Raw genomic sequence first — 22,879 nt, 5'->3', positions numbered from 1 at the left:
AACTACTTTTCTTTTCATTCGTCCGAGAGGTATGAAACCCGTGGCAGAGTCACTCTCGACCGTGCTCGGATCCAACCTGACGCGATTACGCGCAAAATTTTCAAGACGATTTCAGCAATCTGTTCTTGAGCACGACTATGATATGAATTACGAGCAAAGTTTTATTGAAAACGAGAGAAAGTATTTGCTAAGGAATGAATCGACCTTTGTTATTGTTTTTCTGCCCCTGTTTATCCTACCTTTTGTTGCTCCGTGAGCCAGCACTGCTCGTGCTAAAACTGATATGCTCAGCTTGGGTGATCAGAGCTCGAAAGAAGTCAGTACTTGCATGTTATAAGTTGCTCCGTAAAAACTGATGGTATTTCCATTTGCAAGATTGAAAAATATCGATCATTCATCGTTTTGACGGGCGATAAAAGGTACACAAATTTTTGTATTTTTATATACTTAACAATTTACTCGCTTAATTTTATTTTTTAAATCAGCCGAACGTAATAAACCGTTTACATCGTGCATGCATTCACATTGATTGGGCGTCTTTACTTTAAAGTTTTTAAAATATTACTAGGGGGCGACGCCCCCTGATCGCCTCGCAGTTCTACCTCCCAAAGCGCGGTATGCGTTACGCATTACTCTTATGGTTTTATATTTATACAGAATGATTTGATCTGTGATCCTTACCAGTGGCGTAGACCGGGGGAGGGGTACAGGGGGTCAGGACCCCTCCCCCCTTAGCCTCATTATTGTACCTTTTTTGCTTACTTTCGGAGGGCAGATATAAAATATTATCAGGGACGTACAGAAGTTATTGTAAATGGACCTTCCCCCTCTCTTAAAGAATTCCTAGCTACGCCACTGATCCTTACAATACTGAAAATATTTGTTTTTCGGTTACTTTTTTCTTGAAGGAGGAACTCCGTCTTTGCCCCTTTGTTTTGCAGTCATGTAACGAGACTCGTCGTGTATCTCTCACCAATGGCGAGTGCAGCACCAAGAAAAAAGTTTCATATAATACTTCCTGAGCGGGCGTTCCTTTCTAAGCATTCGAACACGTCTTCATTTTTTTTTCAAATAACTGCAGTTTTGTAACTACTGGAGTTCTTCTGAGAAGAACATTTAATGAAAGCTCCTTTTGATTCAAAAGGAATTTTTTCTCAAAGAGCGTCCACGTTGTAAAGTTGTTTAATAAGATGCACATAGATTGTACATATTCCGTGTTATTCCGACGATAAGTTAAACTCCGAGTGTAAAACCGGCTACATCTGTACCTCGCGGGAGGCGAATAGTAAAAAGTATTCGCATAATTTGCATCGGCGGGCCGGGACATATGTGAGAGCTGTTGAAATTGTTTTGAGCGTAAAATTGCTGACAGGAATGAAGTTCTATTGGCCAAATAGCGGAAAACCTCGCAGCTCTGGTTTTTTCGCGAGCATTTACACAACTCACCTTCCGCCAAAAAAACCGCGCTCCGGTACGGTTTCAATACGAATTCCTCCCAACCCCCAACGGCGCTGCGGCTGGGATAAGGTACTACCCCCCTCCCGCCGCAACAATCCGCATCCTTATTAGAAGTTCAGCACCATCCAGTCGCCAACTTTTCGGTTGGTAGGGGAACGCTACGGCACGGCGCTTAGTGGGCCAAGTTTCAGCGGCATATTTCTCTCCATTCCTTTTTTTCTTTCTAATTTTACTACTACTACCACTATCTCCCTCTCTTTGGTCTGAAATGTCAAGTAGTAGTAGTAAAATACGTTTATTTTTCAACGACGCCTTGCACCTATTAAAAATAAAAGTATTTTTCAATCACCGTGGGGTAAAATTGTGTTAAATCGAACTACGGTTAGACGTCAAACACGTAACTAGAGAAGTAAAATCAGTGAAATATTAGGTTGAAAAATCTCAAAAAATGTCTTCTAAAAAAACGATAGATTCGTTGGACGTAAAAAATACCTGTAGCCAACTTAATGCCCTTTTTCTAAGGAAAACCGCTTGAAAATTATGTTGTGCTCATAAAGAATATTTAAAGTCCACTCCTTCACGCATAGTTGGCGCAGTTTTTCTTAGACGCCTGGAATCAAGTTAGCCTAAAGGGAGCCGAGAGAAAGCTTTACCAAAAGAAGCAATCACCCTTGCAAAAATGAGGAGGTTGAAGACTTAGAATAAGAAGGATAGGAGGCACAAGAAAAGGAAGAGGGGATTTAAGGAAAAGGATGAAAAAAAGGAACAGAAAAAAGAGATCGTTTAAAAACAATTACTTCTGGCTCCTCATTTTCCTTCTCCTCTTGCTCCGATGCTTTCATCATCATCCGCCGCTTATGAAAAGTCGTGAGATCTGAGTCTAAACCTGAGACCTAAACTGTCTGAGTCTGAGACCTAAACTCAGTGGCGAGGCGTGAATGATCGAGTATCATGTCTGCCTATTTGAAGCTGTGGTAAAGAATCGATTATAAAGGTGTTCGTTGTAAACACTCTGTCTACCGATCCTTTTCCATAGCTTTAAATGGCAGATCAATCCATAAATCGCAAAGCACGCCACGCCACTGGCTTAACTAGAGTACCTACATTGAGAGAGTACTGTCATGTCGATAATTTTGGTGGAGCTTTTAGGGCCCAAAAAGACAGCCAACCCTGTTTACGGAAACTATCCAAAATAATTTTATCATTACAACCGTGACGACCCATCGTTTAGAGCACGTATATCACCTAGTTTTTGCATAAATTTACCCAATTTTTTAGAAAAACGATCATTTATGAACATTCTTGGCCATCTTAGTTTAATAAATTGTATTATATTGTGATTCGATGTATCGTTTGGTTAAAAAAATAGAACTTAACCTCAAACAAAAATTTTAGGATTTGAGTATGAGAAGCTGAAAATGAGGAAATTCCTGACGATTTCACTTTTCATTGCCATTTTATACTCGTAAGAATCAAAAATTTATCGCAAGAAACCCGTTCCCTCAGATTACTCAATCGACTTTTGATGCTACGTTTAGATGTTGACCAATCGATATCGATGCAATCTCATCTGTTTGATACAGAATTATACGATCCACATTTGAATCTGAAAATTGGCAGTGACATAATTTGTGTTAGGAAGGTGGCTCCCCTTTCGGGCAGCCCCAAATCTCGAATCGTCCGCATTCTCTCTATTTAGGTATTCTAGTATACACTGAAAGAAAAAAACACAAAGGATCTAGAGTCCAGACTCTTAAAAACAACGACAAGAAAAAACACTCTTGATTAAATCGGATTTTTGCGTAAATCAAGAACCAAGCCTCTTAATTTGAGCGGATTTCCTTTTGATTTAAGCTTAAATCTGATTGAATCAAGAGTATCTTTTCTTGTCAATGTTTTCAAGAGTCTGGACTCTAGATCCAATGTTTTTTTTTTTCCAGTGTCGTCTCAAAATCTCTGCTTCTTTATCTTTTCGCTTGTTACAGGAAAACACATAAGTAATTCTGAACGCTTATATTGATCAAACTCTGAACTAATTACAAAATATTCTGGATGAGATGTGAAAAAAAGAGGGAGAAAGAGAAAGAAAAAGGAATGAGAAAGAATTCGGAGGAATAATGCTCCTTTGCTTCTGTGAAAAGAATTTAGCATGGTGAAAAGTCGCGAATTTTTCGGCCTACACATCACTATCTTAGGGTAGCTCCATTTACTCTTATACTTTCCCATTCTTAGCGTTGCTATTTACCTCCAATGTTTTTTTCCCCCCAGTGTATCCTCTCCTCATCTAGTTACGCTAAACGGCTCATTGTGAGGCCCGCGGCAGGAGAATCCCGAATCCGAGCCGGTTGTGCGGCGCCGGCGCCGGGGCGGAAAGCTCGGTCGCTTTTTCTCCGAGCGCACATTTTACACGGATATTTAATTCAGCGTTTTGCATCTGCGGCGACCCGCACTCTCCGCATCCCGAAGCCGGGAGCCGCGGGGCCGCCTCACCCGAATGTGTTCGATCGGCACACATCGGCGCGCCCTCGGGGTTCCCGCTTCGACCCTCGCCGAATGGCAACATAGTCCACTGCACCGCGGATTCCTTCTCAACCCTCGTCGCTCCCACGGTGCAACGCTGCGGAGAAGTTTTAATATAAATGAACGAACCGAGCCGGGCTGCGGGTCCCCAAATCGTCGTCTCTCTCACGTAACGACGTAACTCGTTTTTTACATGAGCCCCGTAAAGCATGGACTTATACAGAGATCAAGGCTCTCGTGTAAAACGAGGTATGTTCTTACATATTTCTCCCCACGTTCCATTTTACCTTGATCTAATATCATCCCTATTCTAACGTAAGGGTGAATCTCGATTTCTACATGAGCCGTAGTCTCCGTGTAACTTTTAGCTTTCTGAGGCTCATGTGGAAATAGATATGCGCCCTTAAGTCAGAGGGATGACGATATCGGTTGAAGAGGACACTCCGATGCGGCCGACAACCCTAGTTCCACCCCTTTAGTGGCGAAATCTTCCCTCGATACCCGTGAGATTCACGATGTACCCTCCGATTCGTGCTGTGTTTCTGCCGTGTGAAGGAAAAACGCCATAGGCGCCTTCAGGCGTTGCCAAATCTCCTCCGATAAAATGTTTACCTTTGAAGAAAGCTACGGACATTTGGATCGCATTTAGCAAAAAGGAACCAGCGCGATTACAGTGTTTTTAAAATCGTGCAACCTCTTCTTTTCATTTAAAAATACTTAATATACGTACCGTACTAAAAGTTACACAATTATTTTTCTTTAAAATTATCAATTTTGGTGGGAAGTAAAAACTATGTATTACTTTAGGAGAATTTTTAGATAATTATGAAGAACAGGGCCGGATGTACCTACTTGCCGCCCATGGGCCGCCTGTATTTTGCCGCCCCCTTCTTTTCCGTTTTGAAACATCCATAAAAACCATCAAGTGAACGTGCCGGAGGGAGAAGGGTGCATAAGACGCGCTCACTCGTGTTGGAAACATTTTTTGCGTAAACCCTGTCAACACTACTAGCAAAAGTTCACGGAACTTTTCGCGAAACTTCAGTTCCGTAAACCTATCACTGTGTGGACAAGGCCGCTCATTTAAAAAAGAAATGAACTAAAAATTATGAAAGGACAAACATAAATGTGGTTTAATACTTTTGACTTTTGCTGACCGCACTGCGTTTGGCGCAATGCGTGAAGTATTCATTCAGTCTTGTAGGCGCTACGCGTTTCACGCTGACCGCACTGTGTTTGACGCAATGCGTGAAGTATTCATGCAGTCTTGTAGGAGCTATGCGTCTCACGCCGAACACTGTTGACCGCACTGTGTCTGACGCAATGCGAGAAGTATTCATGCACTCTTGTAGGCGCTAATATGTGTTACATGCCGACCGCCACGCCGAGGGCTTCTCCTTTTCATCTCAAGTCCTCGTGATCATTGCTCTTTGCGCCGCGCCGCTCCGGGCCAAATTACGTGTTCGGTTTCTCTCTTAACTCAACTAATTAAAGGTGCGCAGTCTTTTGTATCACCGGAAGACGACAAAATTAGATTTTAACATACACTCAGGAAATGACAGATTTCGTCACCTTTTCTTCTTTGTAATTGTTTTTCTGAATCTGATTTTTTTTATACCTACATTTAAAAAAATTGCAAAGTTTGCCGCCCCCTTTTGCCGCCATGGGCCGCGGCCCATGTGGCCACCCCCTAAATCCGGCCCTGATGAAGAAGTGACATTACTACAACATAGTAATGACTCTGGTTCCTTTTTGCTGAATACTAGCCATGTATAGCCTTAAAATTTTCAGATGTTATAGATTAAATTGCGAACAAAATTGTCTGAAAAATTGAGAGAATATATTCAGACTTTTCCCAGAACACTTGGATTTTATCGAATGAAATATGGCAGCGTCTGAAGGCTATAAGCCGTTTATATTAGCCCAGCAATGCTGACGCCTTTCTGAAGGGAGCATGAAATGTGTAAAATTCAGTTTCCTTCGATATTTTACTAGTCTAATTTATAGGAACCGACTAATGGGCTACACTGGGGAAATAAACACATTGGATCTAGAGTCCAGACTCTTGAAAACATCGACAAGAAAAAATACTCTTGAATCAATCAGATTTTTGTTTAAATCAAAAGGAAATCCGCTCAAACTAAGTGGCTTGGTTCTTGATTTAAGCAAAAATCCGATTGATTATTTTTTCTTGTCGATGTTTTTTAAGAGTCTGGACTCTAGATCCAATGTGTTTTTTTTTCCAGTGTACTGGACAAGGTATGCATTTAATCACTCTGATACATGTTTTTTCTTCAAAATTCGCAATAATTTGCACAAAACAATTTCACCGCTGGACATGATAGTTTTATTCCGTTCAAGTATTATTTTGATGTCCAGAGCAGTTGGAAAATTAAAAATATCGCTGAGCGTATTATCAGTTACGCCTCGACGGCATGAAGTAAAGGTAAATCATTCCCGAGTCTCATTGCTCCCGTCACGTCAACAGGCAAGATAAGGAGAACAAATTGCGCCGAGTTCAAAAGCAAACATTTTCCTCGACTAACCAATCCTTCCTCTTTTTTCTACGAGTTGGTGACGGAGTGAGGTTATTATTTCTTCGATTAGCATCGCTTATACAAACGACGTCCCGCACTCGGTAAAAAAGACTGAGGTTGCGTAATCTATCTTTGCGATAAGCAAATGACAGTAGTTGTGCGAATTTCAAATGAGGTCCCATATCGATCTCCGTTGCCGGGTGAGGGAGAGAAATTCGTCATCCTACCTGGGAGCCCGCGATTAGGATAAGCCAGTTTGCCCGTGCTGGAGCTGAATATTTTTTGCTGAGAATTGAGAACGAGTCATTTTGAATACTCACCGTTATTTATTTCCTCTAACTTACTTCCGGGAGATGGAGCCCTCCCGCATATTAAACTCTCATTTGAATGAGAATCCTACCCAGGAAATCAAATGCTCGAGTTTCGGTCCACATTATTTTCCTCATTCATTGTAAGTAATGATCACGTTTTAGTGTTTTTCGAAATAGTCGCGAAAATTTTATATTCCGTGTGTTGAGCTTCGACATGTTGGTATGAGCCTATCGCCGTCCCTCGGAGTATACAGCTTACCTTTCGTTCGAGGCACCATTTTCTCGGAAAAAATTGAGAAGGCACACTTTTTTGAGTGATCTAATTATCTTACTTTGTACTGCTTTCACTCAGCATTCCTTATTTTTCCATAAAGTTGGCTCTATTTTTCTAAACGCTACCTGACCGGACGTTTTGCATGAAAGCATGATGCTATATCCAAAATGCATGAGGAAGGATGCGAAAATTTAGAATATTTAGACCCCAAAATTTATTTCACTGTGCTCGAAAGATAAACACACAAATCAGCAGGAGCTTCTTGATGCACGGTGTTAGAAATTCTCCTCTTCACGGAACAATACAATTTTCGCTGTCGGGATAGACGACGCGCTATTAAAGGGAAGAACGCAACAGACTGCGAAAAAATGAAGTATCATAAAATAACTGGAGGAACATATAAAGAGAGCGGTTGCTTGAGACAGTCCTAAGTACGACCCGTCCGTATTTTTAAACACAGCGGAGTCGAACGTCCTTCGTAAAGCGCCGGCGGGCAGTAGTCGAAGTCGGGAGTTGATGAACTCAAAACTGCAATTTAATATCCGAGTATTGTTACATGACTGCGGCGGTTGCATTCAAAATTGAACTAGTCGTCCCCCGGAAGGAACATGAGCCTCGGCGCACGTACAAACACGGGCGTTTCGCGGCTCATCCGAGAGGAGGCATGTCGTCGTTCAGAAACGACCGGTCCAATTGCCCCCGGCGAGCGACAACAATTTGTATCGTCTATTGTTCACCAACGACAAGCGCAAAGTTTCATCGTTGAGAGGGTAAACTGTGGTTGCGGTCCCGCGCTCTCGGTGACCGTCAAGGCGTTAAACCTCCGCCCCCCGAGCCGCGACACCCCCGCCCCCGCCGATTCCTCCCTTTTATTTCCTCCCCCGCCTGATTTCCTTGCCGCTCGCCGACGTGTGAAAGTCCCCCGGAGCATCTTGCCGGCAAATTAATCACGGAGCACAGTGAAGAGGAAAATAAAATTTTGATATCCGGCAGGACGCCGCACAGTGGATCGAGTCAATAGGAGAGGTCGGACAAACTTTGGAAACTTTAAGCGCTGATAACTCCGTCTCTATCAACTTTTTAGGTTTTGAAAGTAGTGTCATTGGTTTCCTAGTAAAATTTCCTTCCAGAAACACCCATTATAATTTACAATACGACGAAATAAACATCAAAATCCGCAGTTGTAATCAAGAAGTTCATGTCCGACCGCTTTGATTGGCTGGATCCACTGTGCGCCGCCGGAAACCGACCTCGTCCTCCTCGGTAAATATAGAGGGCAAGTAACATGATTGTTGCCGGTCACTCTCACAGTTTCACCCCGAGCAGGGTTTCTACCACTCGCAGAGAACCGGAAAACTAGGAGATATCTTGAGGGATTCTTTCCCCCAAAATGACGGAAAAATTCAAGGGAGGGTTAAAGAAAACAGTGAAATTTGTCACCTCGCGTGATGAAGAATTTGCACGTTTCTGATTTTTAATACATTTCATGCTTAAGATGAAATTACCGCGGGGAATTGAACACGAAAATGCTCTTGGTTTCTATGTACATGGAGAAATTATTGAAGAAGTTTCGACAAAATAATCTTATCTGATCACACACATACGTTTTATAATGGGAAATGCCGTCTGATAACGTCTTAAGGCGGGATATTGCTCTTACTTTTAGCTCAATGTTTCTACAATTTCCCATTTCAGCAAAAAAACCATGAAAAATACTGCAAACGTAGCTCATTAAGCACTCTCAGATGCAGCAATGACACATTTTCATGCTACTTCCCTACTTTTTTATTTCAAAAACCTGCAGCTCCTTTGAACCATTGTCCTTACAGTATACACATTAATAGATACAGGGCTGTAAGAGAAGCTGTAGATCCTTAATTGAAGTTCACAAACCCATTGAGATCGCACTCTCCTTGTTAAAACAACATATTAGTGATACCCTCTTAATCAGGCAATTCCAGCGAATTTTAAACATACAGATGGAATAATAAACGTATGTCACTCCATTTTTCACCATTTCAAAGGCCATGGGGGAAAACTTTGGGAGACTTGTAACGGAAACATGCAAACTGAGAATTGTGAGGTCAACAAATTTTAGTATTTCCTGTAAAAACGGCTAGTTCTTCGACGCGTGTCTGTTTTAGAGGAGGACGCCGTGGTATATGTTCCATTTTAGTCATACGAACTGAAGTTTGATGACTTCGTGCGCGCGTCTGCATTAAAAAACAAAACTCAGAGAGAAGAAGAAGAAATCGCACCAATGATCACTGGTGTTCAAGCTAATATTCGTCCGTTTTAGAGCTCGGAAAAATTTAAAATATTGCAACTGCTCTTGAATACGAACTAAGCCCGAAGTACAAGAAACTAACATTTTGCTCTGCTGTCGAATCTTGGTCTTTGTTTGAGGAGTTTGCTGCGTCTGCGCCTCGGCAATTTAATGAGTTTCGGGCTCGGGAAAACAATGGGATTAACGCTCTTGGCTCCAATTTTGACCGAGGAATACCTGAGACGCTTGCTAATCCACTGATCCGTGACTCTACAATTGCGTTTTCTCCCCGCGAATCTATGCTCCCGGCTCCGACGTTGTCTGATAAAACAGCGGCATTCTCCCATATTACGCCGACGTTGTCTTAGAATATAAATAGTTCTTTAAAGAAGTTTAATAGTTCTTTAGAATATAAAGAAGGTAAGAAAACTGCGGGCTGATGATTGAAATTGATGGGCAAAGCGATAAAAAAAGGAGACATAGGAAGTATGGAGCGATCCTATTGGTTGAAACGGATGGTTGGAAATTCAAAAATTCAATTTTTTTATAACGTCCCACAGAAAACTCAAAATTAACCATGAATCGAAGTGAGACTAATATACATCGGAAAATAACTTGTTTCGCCATAAACTGGTTTCTCTGGCACTTCGGCACAGAGTCCTATCGTAGCTTTAATATAAATTGGTCATTTCGAGACATTCTAAAATGTGCTTCGCTCTAATTTTGATCAAATTATATGAGTCTATAGATTACGTTAAATGTGAAATTGGGATTACTTCATTTTTAGGGATACCTGATAAGGTAGAGAACATGCCAGTCATTAGGGGCACTACATTTTGTAGGGAATCACTATTTCTTTAGAATTATTAGAACGTATAGAAACGTCTCATTAACAACGTATTTCCCATTAGTTTAGGTGCTTTTGAGGGTGAGCCATAAACAGTAGTCCTCAATTGCAAAACGTAATCTAGATGGCGAAACCAAAGGCAGCAATCATTTGAGCTGCATGCATTCTGCGATTAAAAAACTACTGTTCTTGGATCATCGATGAAAGCACCTACCTGCACAGGGAAACAAATGGTACCTATGATGTTTCCAAAATGAGGTCGGGGTAGTAGTTCCTCATTGCAGAAATAGTAGTTGGGAACAAACACTGTCAAGAACAGACTGTGACGATCATTCACGGCAAACGACGGACGCGACAACACAGGTGTCTCGACCGGAGAAGCGCAACCGCAAAGCGACAAGTTGAAATCTTCAGCCGGCGTCGCGCCGCGACGCCGCACCGCGTTTTGTAAGACAACCGTAATCCTTCTCCATTGGTGCCGCCGTCGCGCTGAAGAAGGACGCCTTATGAGCATTCCAACGTTGCGAGATTTGCCCTGGTGAGTTATTTGTCTTGGATAAAAGATATGAACGTTCTCTCCTCAAAATTTGGATTTCTATTTTTTTAAGTGGATGGCTCAGAAGAGTGGGAGAGAGCTCATCAATTTGTATGCTTTGTTCTCAAGTAAATACTGCGAGAGCTTTCTGTCGACCAGACCCACATTTTCATCGTCTCCTGCGTTTCTTTCCACACCTTGGAAATATACAGGTAAGTCATTTTAGCCAAAATTCGATTGTCACTTTTCAGAGCGGAGCTGAAAGGCAAACGATTATTGAAGAGGGGGAGTCGCTACTTCTGTGACCTCTTTTCTATGTTGATTCATTGAGGATTCGACCGGTTTTTTTTCTTTATTTTCAAATATGAGTCGTTGTCGCGCTACCGTCAAGGAGATATGAGAATAAATAAAGATTGTTGAAGTGGCAACAACGCTCGGAAAGTACTGAAAAGGCCATGTGGGCTTACGTCAAACACACGGGTAGTTTTAACGAATTTGGCCGCAACGCCTAACTCAATAGCTTTACACCTTGTTTTAAAAGTTAATTTCAAAATGTTCAACTTGGCAAAGCTGTGGCTAGGAGGAAATTTTTTAGGGGTCTTAAACTTTCAGAGATATCATTTCTTAAGTCAAGGTATACCATTTAAAAGTTTTAATTCCATCGATGGAGAGAGGTGCGGAGGGTTTTCTTCCGTTCGCACTCCCGAATTCGGCCCTTAGAAAATTTAGGTGGACTTTATGTTCCAGAGGAGCAGTAGAATATTTTAATTTTGTTTTTGTTTTTAATGTCAGATACTTGGTCTTGAAGGCCCCAACAAAAGGTATCTCTATTTATTTAGATTTGCTCAAGCATGTCGCGCGCTATGGTCGGTGGTTTTAAAACTGGTTTGCGAGAACGCAGCGAAGCGCCTTCAATTTCGCGTGATACCCTAAGCATCACAGTGGAGTTAGTTTAGTTGCTTAACCCAACGTAACCTAACTAGGCTTGATGTTTTCCTTCCAGATCGTATTAGTAAGTAATTGGACCCTGATGGGCAGTTTTGAAAGAAAAACACATTTGTATGTGCAAATGCTTCGGATTTCAGGCATGTAATGGTTGCGAGATGCACTAGAAATAAAAAACGAGCAGAGTGAGGAGAAAAAGCAAAAAGAGAAGGAGAAGAGGAAAAGGAGGTCTTCTTTAGTTTGTTCTTCTCATTACGTTTATCATCTTATTCTTATTCTATTCTATCTTATTCTTTCTTTCTTCATCTTATTCTTTCCTTTACCCTCCTTCTTCTTTCCCCTCTCCTTTTCCCCCTCTTCCAGTTTCTCTCATTTTTCGAATTTCTAATGCATCCACATCTGACCTGTCCTAATGTGCTGCATGTGTGTATTCCTCTTTTCACAACTTTCCAAGTGTCAGCCGCAAGACCAAAGTCTGCCAGACTCGGATCACATTCGGGAACAAAATTCTTTATAAACATTCCTGGGAAAAATCTGCTATAATTTTCCGAAAAATCATATATCATCAAAACGAATTTGGTAACTTCTAGCGCTTCGCACCTCAGACATCAGGCGTGTTACACTCATGATTTTATACGATAGAGTATATGATTTGTAATTTTTAACGACGATGTGTAATTTTTTTCTTGACAAGGGAAGACCCTCTATAAACTGCTCATAGCGTCAGGCAGCATACTGCCGTGCTAAAGAAGAATGCCGTATGAATATTCAAGAGCTGCCAAATTTCCTTCGGTAAAATGTCCATTTTTGAGGAAAGTTATGAATATTTTTCCTTGAAATGCTCAGGAACTTTAAGTGAAATTGCGAGCAAAAAGTGTCTGAAAAATTGAAATGAAAATATTCATAAGTTTACCAAGAAATTCGTGTTTTATCAAAGGAAATTTGGCAACGCCTGGAGGTTCATACGACGTTTTTCCTTATCACAGCAGCATAGTTATCGTGTCCGCTCTGCGGCTCTCGCCATAACTACGTTACTGTGAGCATTTTCCACGCATGAAGCGCATGAATCGTATGCTATGCACAATTTGAGCGCTTTCTTTCTCTGTTATCGCGTCGCACAGCACCAACCACGCCTTTTTTATGGGTGCTCGACCCGTGCCCAGCGAGTAATGGACATTAGTCAATCGTGACAAGTCAGCCATATAAGAGGTGCGCTCAAGGTATAGATGAGCCGCGCACCGCGCATAGATCAGGAACTTATGGATGCGCTGGAAAATATCAAAAGTTTTCGATGTTGTTTAGCTGATGCGACTCATGCGGGACATGCGCTTAAATTGTGCGTGAAGGCGCACTCAATAGCGGCACATACGGCTTGTGCATCAGAAATGCTCAAATGGATGCACCGGCACCTAGCTTAGACAGTGTTCGAAACTCACATGCGCCAACGCGCCAAATGCGCCTCAGAAATCGGTCATGACGCCATAAAAAAGAAGGCTCTGCGCCAACATGGCCCCCAAAAATTGCCCCTTCCCTCTCCAAAAAAATCTCAATTTTTCTGTTTGGTGATTTTTCGAGATTTCCCCCAGTTACAGTTACTAGTTCTGTGGCTAAAACATCTTGCGTCTGACTTTTCACTAAATGCGCCGTGGTTTATAGGCAAAAAGTCAATTTGGCCCCTAAAAATCGAGGTTGATGTGTTACATGGCTCCTGAAACTCTTCATGGTAAATTCTACCACTTACTGAACCCCGCGAAAACCGTAGTCTCGTGTCTCTTTCAACATGCTATTACGTTCATATTCATATAACTATATTCAACATTCAGAGGATTAATCTCCCAAAAAAATTTGCGGGATGCTAAAAGTGAGTAATGAAACATGTGGGGAGCACGAACTCTGGATGATCAAGGTGCACCGATTTTTTTGAGAAAACAGGAGCAAAAAAACCGAACATATTTTGCGGGTCAAGATACTTTGTACCCTTGGCAACCATGTGCCATCTACTTTCAGGGAGCTAAGCTCGCAGATAAAGCCCGTTAAAGTTCAAAAGCTAGGTTATCGGTTTTCATTGATGCTTAAGCCCCCGGGTGAGACTAAGTTATGGGGACTTTAAAAGTAATGGTGGTGAGGTTTCAACTTAAAGCCGTTCGATTCAAATTATGTTGGAAATCACGGTCTGTTAACGATGGGATGAATCCGACAAATCAAGAAAAGAGGGACGCATTTTTGCGAGTTCAAAAATGTCGCTATGAACGTGATTGAAACAAATATATATTTATATTTTTTTTTTGTAAGCAACTTTCAGTCCCCTTCCCCCTCCTTCCGCTACTTTCTTTTAAGACTTCCACGAGGCAAGTCAGTAGTATCTTAGCTTACAGGTCGGAAATCATCCAAGCAACTTCACTGAAAGTAACTCTTACAATTGACTAATTGGACGTATTCCTGTCAAACGGAACTATGTGCATTATGACGTGAGCTCTAATATGCATATGTTCTCATGGGTCTCAGGGTTCATGTCGCAATGCTCATAGTTCCGTTTGGCAGAAATACGTCCAATTATGAAGTAAAAAAGAGAAGTTTGGCTTGCCGAGGAGCCAGTAGTTACTCATAAAGTGAGTGATTGGGGGTCAAAGGGCAGAAACCATTGACTAGTTCCTATTCCTAGTGAAATTTCTTTTCTGGGTTTTGGTCCATCTTGAAATTTCTAAAATTTATGGGGACAGTCTATCACTCTGAGCCCCTAATATGTAAAATTCGCCTAATAATTTTCACTTCTATGGATACAACTTCAAAATTGCTGTGGTATCATCCCAGTTTTATCGAAAAGTGGCCTGAATATCTTTTGATCTTATGTGCTTCATATGCAAGGTCCATTTTCTGGGATAGCTTCTTTGCAAACACGGCGGTTTTTCCACTACACTCTCTGGAGCCGCGATTCTGCGTCGGATATGCTGCCGTTTTGAGGAAGAACGCCGTACCGGTCTTCAGATGTTGTCAAATTTCCTTTTGAAAATCACGAATTTTCCATATTATTTGTACATATTTTTCTTCCTTTTTTGAGAGAATTTGGTTAGAAATTTGATCTAATGTGTCTGAAAATTGCAAGGAAAATTATTTATAACTTTCTTCATGAATGAATATTTTTTTAGAGTGAATTTAGCAACATTTGAAAGTTCATGTGTCGTTTTTCCTTAGCTCGGTAGTGTTGTGAGAGGTCTCGGGGCCGGAGCCCTGGCGGGTTCCTCATTTCCGGCGAGTGATGAAAGCCCCCGGGGGTGGGACCAACAATTAGGTATTCATCAGCCCCCGTCTTGATGAATACTAGCGTAAGTGATCATTATTTATGATGGCGAAGATGAAAGAGGGTCGGGGGTCGGGGGTCAGAGAGGGGGCGGGCTGAATCGAACGTGTTCAAACAGTATGTGAGCGGAGGAGTCATGAATATTAAAAGAGCTGCGACTAATCTCACCCGCCACCGTTGCCGCTCGGAAAAATAAGGAGTAGTTCGAAATCCGTGAAACGTCATGCTTCATCGCATACAATGGACCATTAGACTGCCTTGCTAAGGAAAAGCAAAGTTCGAGTCGACCCAACATCGCCTCGATTAAATGGTGCCTCATGGACCGGCTACATGTTGAGCCTCGTTTTCCACACATTTGTTTTTCAAAATGTGTTATAAATTGGCAAATATTGTTCCTCAAAACGCGTAAAGTAAGAGTAAACATAAAACGCCGGAGGTAAGATTAAAGCCTCATTCCTCCCCTCCCTGACCCCTGCAAAATATTTGCAAAACACTCATTCTCTATCGAGTCTTTGAGATTGTTTTCGGTGGCCAATTCGGCCTTCATTGATTTTGGTTTTTTTTTCACGGGCGAGAAATTTGAGTTGGTCGATTCTAATTTAAAATAAAAACGTCTGTTTTCCATTTATGAGCTACTTTTGGAAGCTTCCTTAAGACTAGATCTATCTACCTATCCGAACCGGAGCGTTTTTCAGAGTGGAAACGTTTTCAGGAATGCCTCAAAGCCAAGGTACCTGATTCGCAAGTATGCCCTTTCGAGACCATCACGCCAACTGAGGCAACCTAATGTTTGGCACCTAGAACAAAGACGACTAAAAACTGCCCTCTGAAATGAAGTCAACTAAGCATTCACCACTAAGACGCAAACGCAAGGAGTTTATGTACTTTATTATTATAGAGTGCATAGATGTCGTAATGTAAATGGGAGAGTTCACGCCTCGCACCAGCGCGCCTTCAATTTTGCAGACGCAACACGGACATCCATCAAGCACGAATAGTTGTATCTCTGCGCCGTCATCAACGCGCGTCTTTTCCACTGCTCAATTTCTACATCGCTTACATTGCTTATTACTTGGACATACATCAGAACCATCAAACAAGTATAAGCATGAAACGATATGACGGCCGAATAAGGTTTTGGTCAGAGAAAAATCTTTTCGGTATATTTATGACTGGATGTGGCAACAGGAGGGTCTGTGCTCAGCGCGCTAATCTCAAGTCAGGTTTTTTCTGAGCTCCACTGCGGATGGCTCTGTTGCTTTTTTATGAATATTCAAGCGGCTCTTAATCGCCCATCGTCCGTTGGCTCGTGTTTAGTCGTCCAGTCATCTACTCCTTCAACCTTTTCACCGCGGAAAAATTGCGAGGCGGAAAATTAGAGCCCTTTGATAGCCAAGTTCGGGACGTCGGAAATCCGGACTAGGAAAACTGGAAGGGCGTCCTTGTCCTGGAAAATTAAAAAAAAACAGCCGGGCCAGTAGCCAGATTCTAAATTAAGGCGCTACACAGCTTTCTCGATTCCGCGAGGCGTGAATCATCGATTTTCGATATTTTCTCATTTGAAGCTAGGGTAAAGAATCGATTATTAGGGTGTTTGTTGCGAATACCCTGTTTATCGATCCCTTTCCGTAGGTTTAAATGATAGATCAATCGATATATCGCAAAGCACGCTACGCCACGGATAGCGTTGTGCATAAGAAGGCCACGCTGATGAGAAGGAGCTCTGGTGTGAGATCTAACAGTGGTGGTATTTGCCGACGCCCTCATACAGATATACGAGGTATGAATTCAGCGAGATTGGGCTACCATTTTGACTTGCTGATCGTTCTAACCATGGCTAGCTTTTGAAATCTTGTTCCCGACGGAATAAAAACCAGTGTCACCGTAGATTATGGTAGACCACAATTAAAGAGAAATTTATACAATTTTAAATTCTCAAGTTTCTTTATTTGTAGAAGTTTGAAAAAAGAATGAAAGCATGATCCTTTAAGTGATTTTTCATACAGTTTTTGTTTTATTTATTAGTTGGATGTTTTGTATGGTTTTTAAGGTTTCTTATAAGTTTTTTCTTTTTAGGAATAAGCTGGTTTTTTTCGCGGTCCCTACGAATTTTATATAAAAAAATAACTTCATAATAACTTTGAGAAGCTACAATTAATCGTACCTGAGAGATGTCTTTAATGCATAAGTAAAGAATTAAAGGCGGTCGGTCATTTTGAATCCTCGCATAACATCCCACGCCGTGCAGAAAGTGGTGGATGCTTGGAGAGTCAAAATTCCTTCACCTCCGGGTGTATGCAACACGGACATTCGTGGAGCTCGAAAAGTTGCATCCAGACATTCAATGAAATTCATCTGGTTGAACGTGTTAGCCATCAAAATCGTTTTATAGCTGTTTGATGTGTAAAACTCTGCGTGGAATTCCGTTTTATACAAGGAGTTCGGACGACGTAACTGAAAATTAGTACATATGCTGTCACAAGACTCGTGACTAGCAACGGTTTCAGCCTCCCTGAATCCAAACGCTTCCGAGATCGGGAGCGTTGAGCTGTTCGCTAACGGCAGGGTACGTTCAATTCAGAATCTCTCTGCACCAAGCAATCACTTGCTGAAATCAAATACGTAGAAATCCGCGTTGTGTATAACATCTACACTCTGATGAAAAGAGGGATCGCAGATTGTTCGGCTCTGTAACAAAGTAATGAAACGAGGCTATGATCTTCCGGGAACAGCTCAACAAAACTGAGGTAGCGGGAAGTTTCCAAAATGCGTCGCCCCTCTGACGTAAGAGCGTATCTCAATTTTCACGTGGGCCTTGTTTCACATATGATTCCATGCTTTCTGGGGCTCATGCGGAAATCCAGATATGCTCTTACGTCAGAGGAGCGACGAATAGAGCCCTGGCGTCGGATGCGCTCTCCAATGCTCCAGTTACAAACTTGCCATTTCATTGAATTTTTGAAAATTTCATCGCATGTGTAGTGTTGAAAAATACTTTATATTGACGGTGAAACTATAAAATTGCATATCTCGGTTTGCGACGTCGTATACTTCCTGCCATACTTTATTTTTTAGATGGGTAACTGCTCGACTTCACTTCTTGGAAACTTCCGTGATTTGCTCCTCTGTGTGAGGAAATATCTGTGAAAACTTCAAGGAATAATACTGGTTTGTTTTCTTTTACAACAATAAAATGGAAAAATGGAATCTGAGATTTTTAAACACCACAAACGAGATACGTGGTCCGGTAGTTTCACCGTCTATAGAGTGCCAGAGAACTGACGGTGGTTTTTGATGGAAAAATTATTTAAATCGTGCTTGTGATTCTCTGTTTTTGTTAAATCTAATTGTATTGAATTTTTATTAAGATTCTTCTGTATTACGATGAAAAAACTGATGGAAACTACTAAAACTTAAGGTGATTCGATGGACGCCATATTTTGTGTCAGAACGGCATGCTATAAATCGCATCAATTGGTTCCATTTTTTTAGCTACTCGTCATTTTTCTCCAATTTTGAGATCGAAATTCTGTTGTCAGGAGACTAAAACACTCACTTACCGATTTGAACAAAGAAATTCAACGTAATAAAGGCGTGGTTCTTTTAGAGAGAAAATATCGCATTCGAGTGCAGTTTCGATATGTTTTCTCTCTGAAAAAATCACGCCTTTATTACGTTGAATTTCTTTGCTTAAATTGGTAAGTGAGTGCTTTAGTCTCCTGACAACAGAATTGCGATCTCAAAATTGGAGAAAAATGACGAGTAGCTGAAAAAATGGAACCAACTGATGCGATAGATCGCGTACCGTTCTGACACGAAATATGGCGTCCATCGAATCAACTTAAGAAATATTTCGATAAACTAAAATAGATTAACGTATGTTTGTTTCTCGTAAGCAACCGGCCCATCATAGAGTATATGAAAATGCTGTCCGTGATACAGATTCAGCGGCCGGTGCATTGAGGATTCCGAAATCCGAAACTTACGGTCTCTGACCCGGAAGCTCGGCCATTGAACCCTCGATGCGGATGACATGTATGTATAGCTCGTAATTACTACTCCCTGACCTGGAACCCTTTCTCAGTGTGGAAAACTGCCACTAACTCCTCCGAACCAACTTTCCGCATAAAAGATGGAGGAAATTAAGTGATTTTTGATATAATAAAATGCTAATGCAAGAGCGCGGCTTGAATAAACGAAGCCATCCATATCGGTGTGAGGTAAAAAAAGGGGCCGGACCACCCACCTCGAGATGCTGAGGAGACATTATGCACGAGGGGATTCTGCATATACAATATGATGCATAACGAGGTGCGTTCACGTTGGCAAAGGGTGAGGCGAGGCGGGTGCACTTTTCAAACAAGCTTTCAGCTTAGTTAGTTTATTTGATCGTACTTTGCCGAGCAGCTTCACTCGTAGTTGATGACCAGGCTTTTCCTCCATCCTCTATACAGTACAGAATGATTTTCTGCGGTGAAGAATTTGCCACATCATATTAAACTTACCTCAAACTTTTCCGATTTTGTATTTAGAGCTCTTCAAGTGCGCTTTATTTATGGTTTCTGCAACAAAGAGAGAGAAAAAAATCATGAATTAATTTAGCAATTGAAAACAATATAATACACAAATAAAATTGGCGAATTTCCCCGAGCTATACTGTTTCATGTTGCTCTGAAAAATGTACCCTTTTCCTCTTCTTGACTACTTACAATTTTTGATGTTTCACCTTACTTCAGGTGCTTCAAAGCCAATAGTTGTTTTGGAGCATAATGAGTTTCATATGTGCTGCTACGTCTACTATATTTTTCTTGCCCGAAAAAACTTTGTAGTTTGCAAATATTGTGAAATTATTTCAATTTAGATTTCATGGTTCTGACAAGAAATTTTAAAATTATGAAAATGTCGCAAAGTATCAGTCTACTATTGATCCTAAATGCTTTTAGTCAGAAGCAATTACCTCACTAATTCCTGAGCAAAAATATAGTGTAAAGATGTAGACATAGTGCAGTTTTATTTGAATGATGTGTACACATGGTGTGTTGAGCTAAATTTCATCCTGAAGCAATCGCCTCACTCATTCCTGAGCAAATATATAGTGTAAAGATATAGACATAGTGCAATTTTATTTGAATGATGTGCACACATGGCGCGTTGAGCTAAATTTTATCATGCGCCTCTGAGGAGGTGAGCGATGTGGGGGCTCTAGACTGCAGTCGAAGAGCGAAGGAGAACAATATTTCTCCGGCGGTCATTAAAGGGTCGAAAATGGGTTTCTCGGCGAATCGCGGGCGAGAAGAGTCGTGAAAAATAAGTTTTATAGGATCAATAATAATCTGGCCCCCCGGCCCCCGTGCGAGGGGTGGTATAACAAGGACATAAAGAAACGAAACCGTTTGATGCAATAACCCTAAAAGAAATGTGCATGCATTATGAGCTCGGAAAAATAAGCACATTTGGCCGCTTCCCCCTGTGTCGCCGCGCCGCTGTCGTCTGCTCCCGAGGCAGGAAACCTCGGACGAGTCCCACTTATGATAATGAAGGATTGTTTGTTATGTTCACGAACCATGAAAAATATGCAGTAAAACTCTGGACCAGGAAAATAGGTCAACAGGATAGACAAAAGAACTTTTCGCGCGCCAAACCGCAAACTCCTCTCGCGGAAGTTATACCGGAAGTTCATTCCGGGATTTAATTTCGACCTCCTCGACGAAAACATGCTTGAAAAAAGAGGAAGTTAGATTCAGTATTTATTCAGTATTTTTCAGTATATACGTATAAATAAATATTTAATTTAACTTTCGAACGAGTAATAATAGAATGCATTCTTAAATTCACCTCCTACCGAGAAATAATAAACGAGGAATGAAGCAAAAATAAAAGACGTATTCTGGCGTGATACGCGAAAACGCCACATGAGCATTTAAATGTTGCCAAATTTTTATGATGAAACACGAGTTTTCTGGATAACTCGTGACATTTTTTCTTTGGATTCTTAAATCATTTCATCCGCAGTTCAATTCCATATATTTTGAATTTTAAAAGGAAATATCTCTGATTTTTCTTGAATATAAATGTTTCATCGGGAGGACTTCAATGACACTCAAATGTTCATTCGATGTTTTTCCATAGCAAATTAGAATTCTGTGTCATTTTATCGTTGCCACCCACAGAACAATTACGGGAAAAATACGACACCACTGTCAAGCTCAGATGCCAACTTCAAAGGTAATTTAAGCAGGTTGAATTCTGCACCGTCCTTGATCTGATTTTGGTCGCCATAAATTTCAAGATTGCGGATGCGATTAAAATATTCTGATTTTTACTGCGGGCTAACTGTTTTATTGCTTGCTTATTTCTGGCGGAGATGTGCTTTTTTTGAATCGCACAACTTTCTTTCCTTGAGGTTGAGGGGACCTCTTTATGGGCACATTTTTTCTCAGTGATTTTAGTCGAAATCTTGGGCCAGATCCAGCGAACTTGATTCTCGCCGTCTGCTGGCTATTTCATTTTTTTTCTATATTTTCTTCATTTTTATTTTATTTCATTTTATTTTATTATTCGAGCGTAACAAAAAATCGTTCCAATCACCAAAATAATTGACTTACAAAATTATTCCAATGTATAAATAAACCCAACAACTATGTGGGTATATTTCATCGAGTTTTTGAATATTTCTCCTAAACCTGGAAAACGCAGTTGCAGAGCCCGTTAGCCTAACAAGGTGCCATTTTAATATGGAAATTACTAATACTTAAAAAACCCGAAAAAAATCTTCAACGAATTCTTGAAAAAACTTTGCTCTGATGAAAGACTTGTTGGAAAATTGGTTTAGCATAAACGTCTCAGTGTAGCGCATTCCTTGTTGCAAACGGCTTAACAGCGGCATTCATCAGTCATCTTCCTCGAAGACAGAAGCCCAACAAGTTGCTAATTTATCATATTAAAGTGAAAAATAGTGTTGCCTCCGAGTTAGTTTGCTTTGCCTGTTTCCAACGCTTCTATTACCGATTTAAAAGCTTTAAATACTTTTCTGGGGCGATTCGGATGAAGTCCTTTCAATTTTCGATTGAATTCTTGACCAATCTTAATGGACCAGCTGTCGTTGCAGTCAGAGAATCGTGTTCTGGTGGTTCAAGCTTTATGATCAGCACAAAAGCATAAGATTTGTCCAAACGCCAAGTTTTTAGATCCAATATTAACGGAAATATTTCGCCCCTCAAAAAACATGGCTTATGACTTATCCTTTACTGCACAGGCATACCGCTGGCATCTCGACATATCGAGCAATCTGCCATTTAAACCCATGGAAAAGGATCGTGAACAGAAAGTTCGCAACGAACACCTTAATAATCGATTAATTACCATAGTTTCAAATGGGAAAATATCGACAATCGACCATTTACCGTGGCCGTGCATACTGTGGTTTGTTCCGCCTTGATTTTGTCAATCTGTGATGCAATTATTTGCACTGGTTGCTCGACGTAAAACACGAATGAAACCGAGGAGACAGTAACCATGGCATGCACTACCGCGGTGGATGACGTCATACGCCGTGAATTTTGAAGGGCGGTATCTCCGCGGATATTGAACGTAGAAACTTGGTATTTGGATAACTCTATTACTTTTTGATAATCTATTATCCGATATTATCAAAACACGTATCTGTGACTAACGTAACTGACCCATTGATTCAAATACGACCAAACACGCTATCCGGTGAATTTTCGAACACCTGCCCCGGGAAAGGCGACAACAGGGATGGGGACTGACAGGGGTGAGGGTTCCTGGGGCCCGCGTCCCCGCGTGTCTCCGAAGTTCCGTTCGAAACAAACTGTTGAAAATTGACTTATAAACTGAACGATGTTCGCATTTGTTGGTGATCACAGAC

The 22,879-nt window shown here is 41.2% G+C and overlaps 1 protein-coding gene across 2 annotated transcripts in view; it reads right to left on the bottom strand.

Annotated features, from left to right (window-relative positions):
* The window catches only part of LOC109039826 (dipeptidase 1), a 173,990-nt gene that overhangs the window by 102,051 nt on the left and 49,060 nt on the right, over window positions 1-22,879 (bottom strand). The window contains exons 2-3 of one of the 2 annotated variants that reach the window (XM_072297701.1): window positions 19,497-19,553; window positions 17,156-17,679 (exon numbers count right to left, since the gene is read on the bottom strand). The gene's annotated coding sequence lies outside the window, so the exon portion shown is untranslated. The remainder of the gene's footprint in view (window positions 1-17,155; window positions 17,680-19,496; window positions 19,554-22,879) is intronic. The other variant, XM_019055495.2, reaches the window with a different exon arrangement.

The sequence above is a fragment of the Bemisia tabaci genome, chromosome 1 (genome assembly GCF_918797505.1).
Source record: "Bemisia tabaci chromosome 1, PGI_BMITA_v3".
NCBI lineage: Eukaryota > Metazoa > Arthropoda > Insecta > Hemiptera > Aleyrodidae > Bemisia > Bemisia tabaci.
Note: the sequence above shows the minus strand (reverse complement) of the source record. Positions and strands in the feature narration are given on the sequence as shown.